The sequence below is a fragment of the Somniosus microcephalus genome, chromosome 2, assembly GCF_052327205.1.
Source record: "Somniosus microcephalus isolate GS21.2 chromosome 2, FLI_Smic_1.0, whole genome shotgun sequence".
NCBI classification, from domain to species: domain Eukaryota; kingdom Metazoa; phylum Chordata; class Chondrichthyes; order Squaliformes; family Somniosidae; genus Somniosus; species Somniosus microcephalus.
This window is the reverse complement of record NC_140988.1, coordinates 317,526,548-317,541,327: the sequence shown is the minus strand read 5'-3', so window position 1 is coordinate 317,541,327 and position 14,780 is coordinate 317,526,548. Positions and strand designations below refer to the sequence as shown.

Sequence of the window (14,780 nt, the reverse complement as noted above, 5' to 3'; positions counted from 1 at the left end):
TGTTGTTCTGTCTCTATACCAAATCATTAATCAAGCTGCCTTGTAGTTCCCAACATTACAATAGTGACTATTCTTCAAAATGACTTCATTGGCTGTGATGTCCTGATGTCATGAAAGGCACTTTATAAATGCAAGTTATTTCTTTATTCTATATATATTACACAATAAAAGCTTAATATTATTTCAAAAATATGAACACTACTCTTTAACCTTGGGAACCGGGTTCAAATTCATAAATGGGTTGAATTTCTTTTTCCCTTTTTGCCATCTGAAAGGTTCTGACACGAAATTAATTTGAGGCAGTCTCAACCTAATTCCTAAACATTGCAAGCACAAAACCACCGACAATTCAGAACAGTTACCACTAACTTACTCAGAGAGGTCACAAGGACGACCTTAGCGAAAATTCAATGTATCACTGAGATGTGATAGAGCGAGCTCCTGAGGTTAAAAACAACTGTTGAGGCTTAATAATGAGATTAATGCTTTGTACCTGAACTGGGAGTTTTTCATGCTGAAACTGGATGCCCAGAATTGAAGTTTGCCTCATTCTTTAACACCAGTTTAAAGAAGACAAAAATAACTGTTGTAAAAATAAATAAAAATTTTTAAATTGCCATACTGCAGCCCTTGCTGCCATTTTTAGTAAATCTTGGGCTCATTAGAAAGCAATGTTATACTTGAAAATGAAACATTTCCATTTTTGAAAGCATCAAGTGCTCTCAGATCAGGTAATGATATAGAATTAAACTTGGGCCATCTGGCATAAATGAGGCAGGAACAGCTCAGAATTGTCTTACCGCCCATTTACATCCACAAGGGGGCTTCCCACATAAGAGATTAGCGTGTAAAGTTAAGGCACATGGGATTGGGGGTAAGGTACTGACTTGGATAGAGAACTGGTTGGCAGACAGGAAGCAAAGCGTTGGAATAAACGGGTCTTTTTCTGAGTGGCAGGCAGTGATTAGTGGGGTACAGCAGGGATCGGTCCTAGGACCCCAGCTATTCACAATATATATTAATGATCTAGACGAGGGAACTAGATGTAATATCTCCAAGTTTGCAGACAACACAAAGCTGGGTGGGCGTGTGTGCTGTGAGGAGGATGCCGAGAAACTCCAGTATGATTTGGGCAGGTTGGGTGATTGGCATGGCAGATGCAGTATAATGTGGATAAATGCGAGGTTATCCACTTTGGTGGCAAAAACAGGAAGGCAGATTATTATCTGAACGGCAATAGATTGGAAGAAGGGGAAGTGCAACGAGACCTTGGTGTCCTTGTGCACCAGTCGCTGAAGGTAAGCATGCAGGTGCAGCAGGCAGTTAAGAAGGCAAATGGTATGTTGGCCTTTGTAGCGAGAGGGTTCGAGTACAGGAACAAGGATGTCTTGCTGCAGTTGTACAGGGCCTTGGTGAGACCACACCTTGAGTATTGTATGCAGTTTTGGTCACCTTATCTGAGGAAGGATGTTCTTGCCATGGAGGGAGTGCAGCGAAGATTCACCAGACTGATACCTGGGGTGGCAGGAATGACGTATGAGGAGAGATTGGGTCGATTGGGCTTATACTCGCTAGAGTTTAGAAGAATGAGAGGGGATCTCATTGAAACTTATAAAATTCTAACAGGACTAGACCGACTAGATGCAGGAAGGATGTTCCCGACGGCGGGGGAGTCCAGAACCAGGGGTCACAGTCTAAGGATAAGGGGTAAACCATTTAGGACAGAGATGAGGAGGAATTTCTTCACCCAGAGAGTGGTGAACCTGTGGAATTCTCTACCACAGAAGGCAGTTGAGGCCAATTCATTAAATATATTCAAGAAGGAGTTAGATATATTTCTTAAGGCTAAAAGGATCAGGGGATATGGGGAGGAGTTAGGGACAGGGTATTGAGTTTGGATGATCAGCCATGATCTCATTGAATGGCGGAGCAGGCTCGAGGGGCCGAATGGCCTTCTCCTGCTCCTATCTTCTATGTTTCTGCTGGGTGGCCGGAGTGATCCTCTGTTTCAGGCCATAGGCCCTTATAATATGCAAATCAAGGTCCTATGACGTACATAGAACCCCAATTGTAATTCTGACAGACAACTGGGAGGTACAGCAGGAAGCACCAAAAAGGTAAGTTTATAATGATTTTTTGGTGCCAGAAGGAGCAGGAGAATAATGTGGGCTGCTGCCTCCCTGAGCCTCCCGACCCCCCGCCCCCCCCCACCCCCTGACATACCTTCCTGTCAGCTGGGTTGGCCTCATGGCTGTTCCATATTGGGCTGGCCCAGAGCTGGCACGTTGCAGTGGGATGCCCGTTTGGTGCCCACAACTCGCTGGCAGCAGGCCCTCAACAAAACACATAGGCCTAGAAATTAGGTTTGCCTCCGCCAGGGCTTTTGCGCCCGAAATTTTGCGCCTGCGATAATTGCCACTGCGCCCGCCAAAAATTCAGCTGCCCCGCGCCCAGACGGCTGCGGGCGCTAATGGAGGGTTTCAGCACCTCGCTATGGGCGCTGAATGCAGGTTTGCGGCGCTAATCCCCCGCTGCGGCACCCGATGCGGTGTGGCAGGCTGGGGTACTGCAGGCCTCCTCCTTCTGTTAAGGAGGAGCTGCCTGCAGCCGACCGCTGACCGGTCGATTCGCCCGACAAATGAGCCCGGCACCTCGGAGAAGTGCCGGGCTCGCGGGCCACACACATCAGTGCCGCGGGGGGATGGTGGAGGAGTCCGGGGAGGGAGGTGCGGGCAGGCGGCCGCCGGGAAAGCGGCCGGCCGCCGCTCCACCTTAACGCGCCGGCGCTACGTGCTGCAACATCCCGTTGAACAATCGTTGGTTGCGGCTGCCACGGGCGAGGCGGCCGCAACTGAATTTGGGCGTCCGGCCGCGTTACCACGGCAACCGGGACGCTGCGCACACCGATGACGTCATTGGTGCCGGCGCAGCGCTACCGGCTAACGCCGATGGTAGGGCCCAACGCAATTTCGATCGCGGCTATAATTCCGGCGCAAGGCCCTCTAACGCCTCTAATTGGGCGCTAACCCCACCGAATTTCTAGGCCATGGACTCCCGCCGGTAGGAGTGGGTGGCAAGCTGGCAGGCTCTGCCAGTTGGCCTCCCAATAGTTAAAATCTACCCCAATGTGTGGTCCTAGTCAAAGTAAAGCTCTTTTGAATCTATTCAAATGGACAACTTCAGGATAAAATTTAAATTTCTGTTTCAAATATTTGTGAGCGGTTGGCCTATGCTTCCCAGGAAGCAACCTGTCATTTTGTCTTCTTGAATCAGGAAATGCCTGTACAACGGGGGATTTTATTTTCCCACGGATTCATTAGTCCAGTGGTGAGTGATCTGGTATTGAGGGCCAGGCAGCTGTTAGATTTGTAGACACCATAAATAATTGTTTCCTAATACAACACATTAGTGAAGAATTAGGGGTAATCGGGCACTTGATTTTGGTTTTAGTAGTGACCCTGATGCAGAATCAGACATCCATGTGCGGGAACATTGGCTAACAGTGACCACAGTATTATTAGATTCAACTTGATCAGCCAAACAAGCCTCCATTCACAAAATCACCCCCCATGTCTATTCCAAGAATCAAAAGAATGGCAATTGATTAAAAAAAAACTAAGTGGCTAACTGGTCATGTCCAAGGGCAAATCAGACTGGAAAAAACCTACCTTTATAGATTAAAAGAGAATAGATTAGGAGAACAGGCATTCGGCCCATCGAGTCCGTGCCGGCTCTCTGTAGAGCAATCCAGTCAGTCCCATTCCCCCGCTCTATCCCCGGAGCCCTGCAAGTTTATTTCCCTCAAGTGCCTATCCAGTATCCCCTTGAAAACATTGAGTGTGTCCGCTTCCACCACTTCCGTCGGCAGCGAGTTCCAGGTCATCACCACGCGCTGCGTAAAAAAGTTTTTCCTCACGTCCCTCCTGTATCTCCTGCCCAAAACATTAAATCTGTGTTCCCTAGTCCTTGTACCATCAACTAGTGGGAACAGCCTTTCCCCGTCTAGCCTATCCAAACCCGTCATAATCTTGCACACCTCTATCAAATCACCGCGCAACCTCCTTTGGTCTAATGAAAACAAATCCAGCTTCTCCAAACTGTCCTTGTAGCTAAAATCCCCCATCCCCGGAACTATTCTGGTAAATCTCCTCCGCACCCTCTGAAGTGCCTTCACATCCTTCATAACGTGTGGTGACCAGAACTGGACACAATACTCCAGTTGTGGCCTAACCAGTGCTTTATAAAGGTTCAGCATAACTTCTCTACTTTTGTACTCAATACCTATATTTATGAAGCTCAAGATTCCATATGCTTTGCTAATCACTCTCTCAATATGTCCTGCCATCTTCAGGGACCAATGCACATTAACTCCCAGGTCCCTCTGTCCCTGCACACTCTTTAAAACTGTGCCATTAAGTATATATTGCCTCTCCCTGTTCCTTCTGCCAAAATGCATCACCTCACACTTCTCTGTAGTAAATTCCATCTGCCACTTGTCTGCCCATTCTGCTAGCCTTTCTATGTCCTGTTGCAGTCGATTGGTATCATCATCACCGTTTGCCACACCCCCAAGTTTGGTGTCATCGGCAAATTTAGAAATTCCACTCTGTATTCAAATATCCAGGTCATTTATATTTATCAAAAATCAGTGGCCCCAGCACTGACCCTTGGAGAATACCACTGTCTACCATCCTCTAGTCTGAAAAACAGCCATTTACCACAACTTGCTGTTTTCTGTCCTTAAGCCAATACCTTATCCAAGGGGCCACTGACCCACCTATTCCATGAGCCTCAATTTTATTAACCAGCCTTCTATGTGGTACTTTGTCAAACGCCTTCCGAAAATCCACGTAGACAACATCCATTGCATTCCCTTTATCAATCCTCCCTGTTACTTCACCAAAAAATTCAATTAGATTAGTCAAACACGATCTGCCTTTTATAAATCCATGTTGGCTCTCCTTAATTAGCTTAAACCTCTCCAAGTGCCTGTTAATTTTTTCCTTGATTATTGTTTCTAAAACTTTACCCACCACTGATGTTAAACTGACTGGCCTGTACTTACTAGGATTGTCCTTACACCCTTTTTTGAACAATGGTGTCACATTTGCCACTTTCCAATCCTCAGGCACCTCCGCCGCATCTAGGGAAGATTGGAAAATTATGGCAAGACCTTCCACTATCTCCTCCCCCAATTCCCTTAGCAACCTTGGATGCAAGCCATCAGAACCAGGCGACTTATCCACTCTAAGCATACCCAACCTTTCTAGTACATCCTGTCTATCAATCTTCACCCCTTCCATTGCTTCTAACTTTTCCACTTCTACTGATATTTTGTCAGCATCCACCTCTTTAGTAAACACCGATACAAAGTACTCATTGAATATTCTATCCTTGCCCTGCGCCTCTAAGCATATATCACCTTCTTTGTCCCTAATAGGCCCTGTCATGAATCTTATCATGACTCATGAAGTAACACTGGGCGGACAGCTGGTGGCACCGTCCAAGGAGTATAAATACTCGGGCGTGGGCCCAGCTTGCTCAGGATGTTTCTGTAACCAGGAACTAGTGATGTAACTAGAAATCTCATGGTTTTGAAACAGTTGATTAAAGCCTTGTTTTATACTCAAACCAAGTGCTCAGTAGTCTTTTTACATTAGGCCTACCTGTTTACTGTTTACATGCCAGTAGAAGATTTTTGGGTTCCCTTTTATGTTAACCGCCATTCTACTCTCATATTCTCTCTTTGCCAATCTTATTTTCATCTTCACGTCCCCTCTCAACCTATTGTATTTGGCCTGGTTCTCCCTTGAAGAATTCACCTGACATGCATCATACACCCTCTTTTTTTGTTTCATCATCTTCTGTTTAAATGGTTGTATTGAAATTGCAGGCGGAAAGTCTCCTCGGACCAGATAGATGCTTAGAAGTGCTAATGTTTTGGTTTCCTACGGAGGGTATAAAACCTCCCTGTTTTTAAGTGATTATCTGTTGTTTTTAAGTTAAGACTTGAACCTCATTTATGTATTTTATGTATAATGCTAAGGTGTGGCGGAGCCACTAAGGGACTCCGATCAATTGTATATAATTCCCTTTAATAATATGTTAGCTACAGCCTGAGTCTGTATCTTTGTTTTCATTGTTTACATGTACAGAGCACGATCACTTTAATAGCGCGGGTAAACGCGATGACGTCACGCCGTTCATCACGTGATCCCCCACCGGCGGGAAAAACATGATGATGTCATGACGTCAGCCACGGGACCACCCAAGCAGTCCTCATGGAGCCTCTGAACTGACTAGACCTATATTCGATGTTCTCCTGTAGTTATCCGTTAAACTCTGTGGCCTAGAAATTCGGTGGGCTGCGCCACCAGTTAGCGCCTAAAGAGGGCACTCAGTGGCGTTAGCGCCACTGGCCACGCCTCCCGCGATATTTAGCTGGGGCGCTAATGGCGGCGTTAGCCTGTTGCGCTGCGCCACCACCGATGACGTTATCAGTGTGCGCAGCGCCCCGCTACCGCCCCGATCTCGATATTCGGTAGCGCCCGCCTCTGTAGCACTGTTCGCAAATCGCACCCAGTTCACGGGGCCTACCTGTGGCGGCAGTGGCGCAAATTAAGGTGGAGGTGTGGGGCAGCCGTTTTTTTCAGCGGCCGCCTGCCAGCACCTCCGTCCCTGGCCTCCTGATCTCCCCCCGCGGCAGGGCCGGCTGTTTTCCGAGAGCCCGGCACTTCTCCTCGGTGCCGGGCTCTTTTGCCGGCACTCGCGATCTCTGATCGTGCTGGTGCAGGCCCCTCCCCCTTAAGACTGGGAGGAAGGCCTGCAGTACCGCAGCGCACCGTGCCGTAGCGTGTGGCGCTGCGGCACGTTATGCTGCGATATTCAGTTTCAGCGCCCTAAGAGTTAATTTGTTATATTCCGTCTTAAACTCTGATTAAACACAATATACCCACCATATTGGTTTGCACTAGAACCTGATTATTTAAAGTGACCAGAGATAGCTGTAACTTGACTATTTCTTACAGCACCCCACTAGTTGCAGCCTGCCAACCTGAAAATGACCCGCTTATCACTACTCTCTGTTTTCTGTCCGTTAATCAATCCTCATGCTAATATATTACCCCATACCCCATGAGCCCTTATCTTGCGTAACAACTTTTTATATGGCACCTTATGGAATGCCTTTTGGAAATCCAAATATACTACATCCACTGGTTTCCCTTAATCTACCTTGGTAGTTACATCCTTAAAAAACTCTAATAAATTTGTTAAAAACAATTTCCCTTTCATAAAGCATGTTGACTCTACCTAATCATATTTAAAAAAAATGTTTACTTGGATCTGTGCATCAAAATGTATTAGAAATACTGCAGTTCGATTTCCCTCTGCTACATACCCAGAGGACACTCAATCCTAGATACAAAGCAGAGTAACAGGGGACATAATAACGTACGAAATAGGAGGAGGAGTAGGCCATTTAGCCCTTCAAGCCTGCTCCGTCATTCAATAAGATCATGGCTGATCTTCTACCTCATCTCCACTTTTCTGCACTATGCCCATATCCCTTGATTCCCTTAATATTCAAAAATCTATCGATCTCTGTCTTGAATATACTCAACGACTGAGCCTCCACAGCAGGAGTAGAAAATTCCAAAGATTCACCACCATCTGAGTGAAGAAATTTCTCCTCATCTCAGTCCTAAATGGCCAACCCCTTATTCTGAGACTGTGACCCCTGGTTCTAGACTCCCCAGCCAAGGGAAACATCCTCCCTGCATCTACCCTGTCAAGTCCTGTAAGGATTTTGTATGTTTCAATGAGATCACCTCTCATTCTTCTAATCTCGAGAATATAGGCCTAGTCTACTCAATCTTTCCGCATAGGACAATACCCCCATCCCAGGAATCAGTCTGGTGAACCTTCGTTGCACTCCCTCTATGGCAAGTATATACTTCCTTAGGTAAGGAGACCAAAACTGAACACAATACTCCAGGTGTGATCTTACCAGGGCCCTATATAATTGCAGTAAGATGTCTTTACTCTTATACTCAAATTCTCTTTTAATAAAGGCCAACATACCATTTGCTTTCCGAATTGCTTGCTGTACCTGCATGTTAACTTTCAGTGATTCGTGTACAAGGAGGTCCAGGTCCCTCTGAACACCAACATTTCCCAATCTCTCACCATTTAAAAAATACTCTGCTTTTCTATTTTTCCTACCAAAGTGGATAACTTCACATTTCTCCACATTATATTCCATTTGCCATGTTCTTGCCCACTCACTTAGCCTGTCTATATTCCCTTGAAGCCTCCTTGCATCCTCCTTACAACTTACATTCCCACCCAGCTTTGTATCATCAGCAAACTTGGATATATTACATTTGGTGCCCTCATCCAAATCATTGACGTAGATTGTGAATAGCTGAGGCCCAGACAGAACCAGTAATGCCGGGTCTGCATCCAGGGATTTCCTGAGGTTCCCTGAGGGAATGCAATATGTTTATGCCCACACCTAGAATAAACAGACATAACTAGCCCACCCACTTCTTTTTCCTTTTGGAATGGTAAGTAGATGCCTATTTGGAGGAGCAGACAGAAGAACTGGGCTTCAGGCTTCACGGCTAGCCCTGCTCATATTGAAGATTTGAGTGCCTGCCATGCATAAAGTAAGCACTTCCATTCGCAGGCGTAGCAAGTAGAAATTGAAGGCTGGAGGGGTTTTCTAGCTTGAAGCTTGTTGATTTTGTTCTTGCTGCAATTTTTGGACAGCGACCAGAATGCCATGCAGTTAGCAGCCTTTACCCCAGCCATAGGCCTGTATACAGCTAATTATATTGAAGTTCAATCACAATTATTATGTAAGCAAGCCTGGCAACAATTTTACATGCAGCATGCGATGAATGAGCAGTTGACTGGCCTTTATTTTTGAAACCGTATATTAATGTTAGAGAAATAATTCAACGCCAATAATCTGAGTGATATTATTGTTGTGAAATTAGCATTTGTTTCAGTATCATGTTGCATGAGCTAAAGCCTCAAAAACTAGCCAGCTTAGAGGCCCAGTCTCAGGGGTCATTCAGATATATTTTTGAAATCCATAATCAAGCTGCTGTTTCCAGATATAAATAATTGGCATGACACTGAGTTCAGGCTAGATACAAAAATGGCTTAAATAGGTTAGTTCAATTGAACCATTCTAAAGCTGGTGATATTTTGTTGGCAGCACCATGGTATAAGATAAACAGTGAAAGCATTTCCTATTCAGTGTAAAGGTTATAGCCCCGATTTTAACTCAGTGTGGGGACACTGGGACGAGCGCCGAACTCTCACTGCCCCACTGGAGTGAGGTCAGGACCCATTTTAACTCTTAGGGGGAGAAATTGGGTGGAACCGCAAACGAGGCGCCAAGCTCGCCTGGGCGGCGGATTTAGCGCAGCGTTTGGAGCAGTAGCAACCGCCGGAAATTCAGCTTCAGCGCCCCAAAAGGGACACGGGGCGAGGCTCGAGGCGCTCCGCGTCCCTCTTAGGGCGCTGAAACTGAATATCGCAACGCAACGTGCCACAGCGCCGCACGCTGCGGTACTGCAGGCCTGCCTCCCATTCTTAAGGGGGAGGGGCCTGCACCAGCGCGATGAGCGATCACGAGTGCTGGCAAAAGAGCCCGGCACCGAGGAGAAGTGCCGGGCTCTCGGAAAACAGCCAGCAATGCCGCGGGGGGTGATCAGGAGGCTGGGGACAGAGGTGCTGGCAGGCGGCCGCCGAAAAAAACGGCCGCCCCTCACCTCCACCTTAATTTGCGCCACTGCCGCCACAGGTAGGCCCTGTGAACCGGGCGCCATTTGCGAACGGCGCTACAGAGGCGGTCGCTGCCAAATATGCGATCAGGACGGTAGCGGGGCGCTGCGCACACCGATGACGTCATCGGTGGTGGCGCAGCGCAACAGGCTAACGCCACCATTAGCGCCCCAGCTAAATATCGCGGGAGGCGCGGCCAGTGGCGCTAAAGCCACTGAGTGCCCTCTTTAGGCGCTAACTGGTGGCGCAGCCCACCGAATTTCTAGGCCTTAGAATCATAGTCATAGAAATGGTACAGCACAGAAGGGAGCCACTTGGCCCATCGAGTCTGCGCTGGCTCTTTCGAAGATCAATCCAGTTAGTCCCATTCCCCTGCTTTCTCTCCATATCCCTGTAATTTTTTCTCCTTCAAGTATTTATCCAATTCCTATTCGAAGGCCACTACTGAATTTGTATCCATCACCCTATCAGGCAGTGCATTCCAAATCCTAACCACTCATGGCGTAAAAAAGCTTTTTCTCATGTCGCCTCTGGTTCTTTTGTCAATCAGCTTAACACCTCTGGGTATCGACCTTTCAGCATTGGAAGCAGTTTCTCTTTATTTACTTTATTTAAACTCTTCATGATTTTAATCTCATCATCCATCTCGCTGGTGGGTCTCCTGCCCGATCCCAGCAGGAAGCATTCCCTGGTTGGCGGGTGAGGGCGGGAGGTCGGTCGGTTGGCAGGAGGCTGCCGGTGGGTACCCGCAGGAATGGTCCCTGACAGTCAGGTAAGTTGGGGGCCCTGTTGCCTCTGAGGTGCGCACCTGCGCGGCCATGTACACGTTCCAGAGCTCGCGCGCACTTCTAATGAAAGGCCGCGCAGAGAGCTGGCCAGTAGCTGGAGCGGGGGAGGAGCCCAATACACATGGCCCTGGGAATCCAGACAGACTCGTTTGTGAATCTTGCTACCTCAGAGCTGATCGCAATTGTAGCTCTTGAAGTGTGTGTTCCGATAGTCGATGGGTTGCTGTGTAATGCCAGGAGGGATTTGGTTTTCTCCCTTGACTGTTGACCTTTCCGTGCTCTGATACTTTGTCTTTCAGCCTTCTGGCAATATACCTGGGCCGCGCATGCGCAGTACCCAGTTAGGCCACGCTTTCATCGGCTCTGTGCAGAGGCCAGGGAATCCGCTGGTGGCCGGTGGGGGGGAGATCGAGGATCAAAAGGGGAGAGGGAATCGGAGAGGGGAGAGAGACAGGGAGACTAGGGAGAGAGAGAGAGACTGGAGGGAGAGAGAGAGAGACTGGAGAGAGAGAGAGAGAGAGAGACCGGAGGGAGAGAGAGAGACGGGGGAGAGAGAGAGACTGGGAGAGAGAGAGAGACTAGGAGAGAGAGAGAGGGCAACAACCATGTGTTTGGCCAGACCCCTCTATATGTCACACCAGCCATCGCAAACCGAAACAACCTCGATTGTGAAATAAATAAAAGCGGTAGGGAGGTAGTGCAACTCTGCCGAGCCTTAGGCCTGTACATAGTTAACGGTAGGTTCAGAGGGGACTCCTTAGGGAGACTCACATATTCCTCAACTCTTGGGTCTAGTGTGGTGGATTATACAATCACTGACCTGGACCCCTGCGATATCAACGCATTCACTGTCAGGCAGCAATCCCCCCTCTCAGACCATAACCAAATAAATGTGTACCTTAAACTTTCTGCCCAAACTACAGACACAAAAAAGGAACCCAGTAAGCTACATAAAATAAACCAGACATACAGATGGGCCCCAGGCAGTGGAGATAAATTCATCACAGCACTAAATTCACCTGATCTCACAAGTAAAATTTCAAAATTTAAAGAAAATCTATATGAGATCACCAGAGATGGGGTAAACATGGCCATAGAGGATATAAATATGATCTTTCATGAGGCAGCTGTAAAAGCCGACCTCGTGAAACAGAAGAGGAAGAGTCACAAAAGACAAAATAAAAATAAGAAATGGTTTGACCACGAATGCAAAAATGCCAGAAAAGACCTGAGAAAAATATCAAACCAAAAGCATCGCCAACCAAACAATCCGGACCTACGTACTAGTTACAATGAAACCCTCAAAAGATATAAACACACCATTAGGAACAAAACACAAAACTATACCCACAAAATACTAGAAGAAATTGAAAACTCCACCAACCCAAAACAATTCTGGGAAATGTGGAATAACCTGAGTACAACACAATTGCAAGCATTACCAATCCAAGATGGCGACATCTGGAGAACACATTTTGAAAACCTCTACAAAGACATCCCAATAAACGAAACAAACCCAAGTCAACATCAGGTCACAGAAAAACTCCACACATTAGAAGCAACAATCAAAGACAACCAAAACCCTCTAGACTCCCCAATCACATGGAAAGAAATGGCCACAAAAACAAAATCTCTCCACCTAAAGAAAGCCTGTGGCCCAGACAACATCAAAAATGAAATGCTCAAGTTCAGCAATATGGAGATGCAGGGTGCGGTACTCAAATTATTCAACATCATATTACGTTCAGGCTGTTTTCCCGATATCTGGTGCCAAGGACTAATCTCCCCCATATATAAAAGCGGAAACAAATCAGACCCAAATAACTACCGCGGCATCTGTGTCAACAGTTGTCTAGGGAAGTTATTCTGCAGTATTCTAAATAGTAGATTACTTGATTTTCTTAACAAACATAATATCCTCAGAAAAAACCAAATAGGCTTTCTTCCAAAACACCGCACCGCCGACCATATCTATACCCTTCACACCCTCATTGAAAAACATAAACACCAAACAAAAAATGGGAAAATATTCGCCTGTTTCATCGACTTCAAGAAAGCCTTTGACTCTATATGGCACGAAGGGCTCTATTATAAACTTCTTCAGTGTGGAATAGGGGGCAAAGTCTATGACCTTATTAAATCAATGTATCTGAAAAACAAATGCGGGGTCAAAATTGGAGACAAACGCACCGATTTCTTCACCCAGAGAAGAGGCGTCTGGCAGGGCTGCAATTTGAGCCCGACCCTGTTCAACATATACATAAATGAATTAGCAGACATGCTGGAGCAAAGCGAGTCACCAGGTCTCCGTCTCCTGGATGGAGAAGTGAAGTCCCTGTTCTATGCGGACGACCTGGTTCTGCTGTCTCCCACAGAACAGGGATTACAGCAACAACTAGACCTACTCGACAAATACTGCCAAAATTGGGCTCTAACAGTAAATCTAAAGAAAACCAACATCATGATTTTTCAGAAAAGACCCAGATGTCAGGAAAACAAATACCAGTTTACCCTCAGTGATACCACTATAGGACACACTATGAGCTACACCTACCTTGGTCTAACTATTACAGCATCAGGGAGCTTCAGCATAGCAGTGAATGCACTAAAAGAAAAAGCCCGAAGAGCCCTATATGCAATAAAAAGAAAATTCTACAACATCCAAATCCCAATCAAAATCTGGCTCAAAATTTTTGACAGCATAATCCTGCCCATTGCACTGTACGGTAGTGAAGTATGGGGCCCGCTAAATCACCAAAGCTACACTAAATGGGAAAAACACACAATAGAAGCCCTACATGCAGAATTCTGCCGAAGCATCCTTCGCACCCAAAGAAAAACGCCAACAAATGCATGCAGAGCCGAACTAGGCAGATACCCACTGATAATAAACATCCAAAAACGAGCACTAAACTTCCTAAATCACCTCAAATCTAGCTCCCCAGACACCCTTCATTTCAAAGCCTTTCAGACCCAAGAGCTAAACCCAGAAAAGAGTCCCCTGAGTCAGCTGCTACTGAAACTAAGTACTCAGCCGGACCCTGACCAGCCCCAGACCAACACAGCCGTCCAAACACCAATCCGAGTGAACCAAATCATTAAAAAATGCAAAGAAACCTACCTGGAACATTGGAACAAAATAACCGAAAGCCAAAGCAGATTAGAATGTTACCGGGCCCTAAAAAGAGAATATAAACTGGCAGACTACCTCACGACCATCAGAGACACAAAACAGAGACAGACCCTCACCAGGTACAGACTAAGCGACCACCAACTGGAAATTGAAAAAGGCAGATACAAGAAATCCTGGCAGCCTAGAGAGAATAGAATATGCGATCAATGTCTGGCTGGCGAGGTTGAAACAGAAATGCATTTCCTCCTAAAATGCGAAAAATTCAACACATCAAGAAACATATTATTCAACAAGCTAAGCCAAACAACCCCAGATTTCAAGGAATTGGATGATCTGTCAAAATTGAGATTAGTCCTAGGAGAAGGAGACAGACCATACCTTGGGGCTAAATATGTAACAACATGTCACAACCTGAGGACTGTTTAAAAGTAAGACTGTTTAAAATTAATATTGAACGTACCAAATGAAGTAGAAAGACTGTTTAAAATTAATATTGTTTAAAAGTAATATTGTATATACCCAACAAATGTCAAATCGATTGACACCTACAGAATGTTGGAAAACTGTACCTTTTTGCTATGTAAGCTTTGGCAATATGGTTCTCTGTAAACTTTCATGCCAATAAAGCATTTGAACTGAACTGAACTGAACTGAGAGAGAGACTAGGGAGAGAGAGAATGGGGAGAGAGAGATGGGGAGAGAGAGAGAGACTGGGGAGAGAGAGAGACTAGGGGAGAGAGAGAGACTGGTGAGAGAGAGAGAATGGGGGAGAGAGACTGGGGGAGAGAGAGAGACTGGGGGAGAGAGAGAGAGAGATGGGGAGAGAGAGACTGGGGAGAAAGAGAGACTAGGGGAGAGAGACTGGGGGAGAGAGAGAGACGGGGAGAGAGAGAGACTGGGGGAGAGAGAGAGAGAGACTGGGGGTGAGAGAGAGACTGGGGAGAGAGAGAGACTGGAGACAGACTGAGAGTGAGAGAGACTGGGGGAGAGAGAGAGACTGGGGAGAGAGAGAGAGAGACTGGGGGAGAGAGAGAGAGAGAGAGACTGGAGGAGGGAGAGAG

General features: G+C 46.5%; 1 protein-coding gene across 1 annotated transcript in view; it reads right to left on the bottom strand.

The window, feature by feature from the left end:
* LOC147123535 (A disintegrin and metalloproteinase with thrombospondin motifs 12-like) overlaps positions 1-14,780 on the bottom strand; it is a 967,639-nt gene that overhangs the window by 339,941 nt on the left and 612,918 nt on the right. The window lies entirely within an intron of this gene.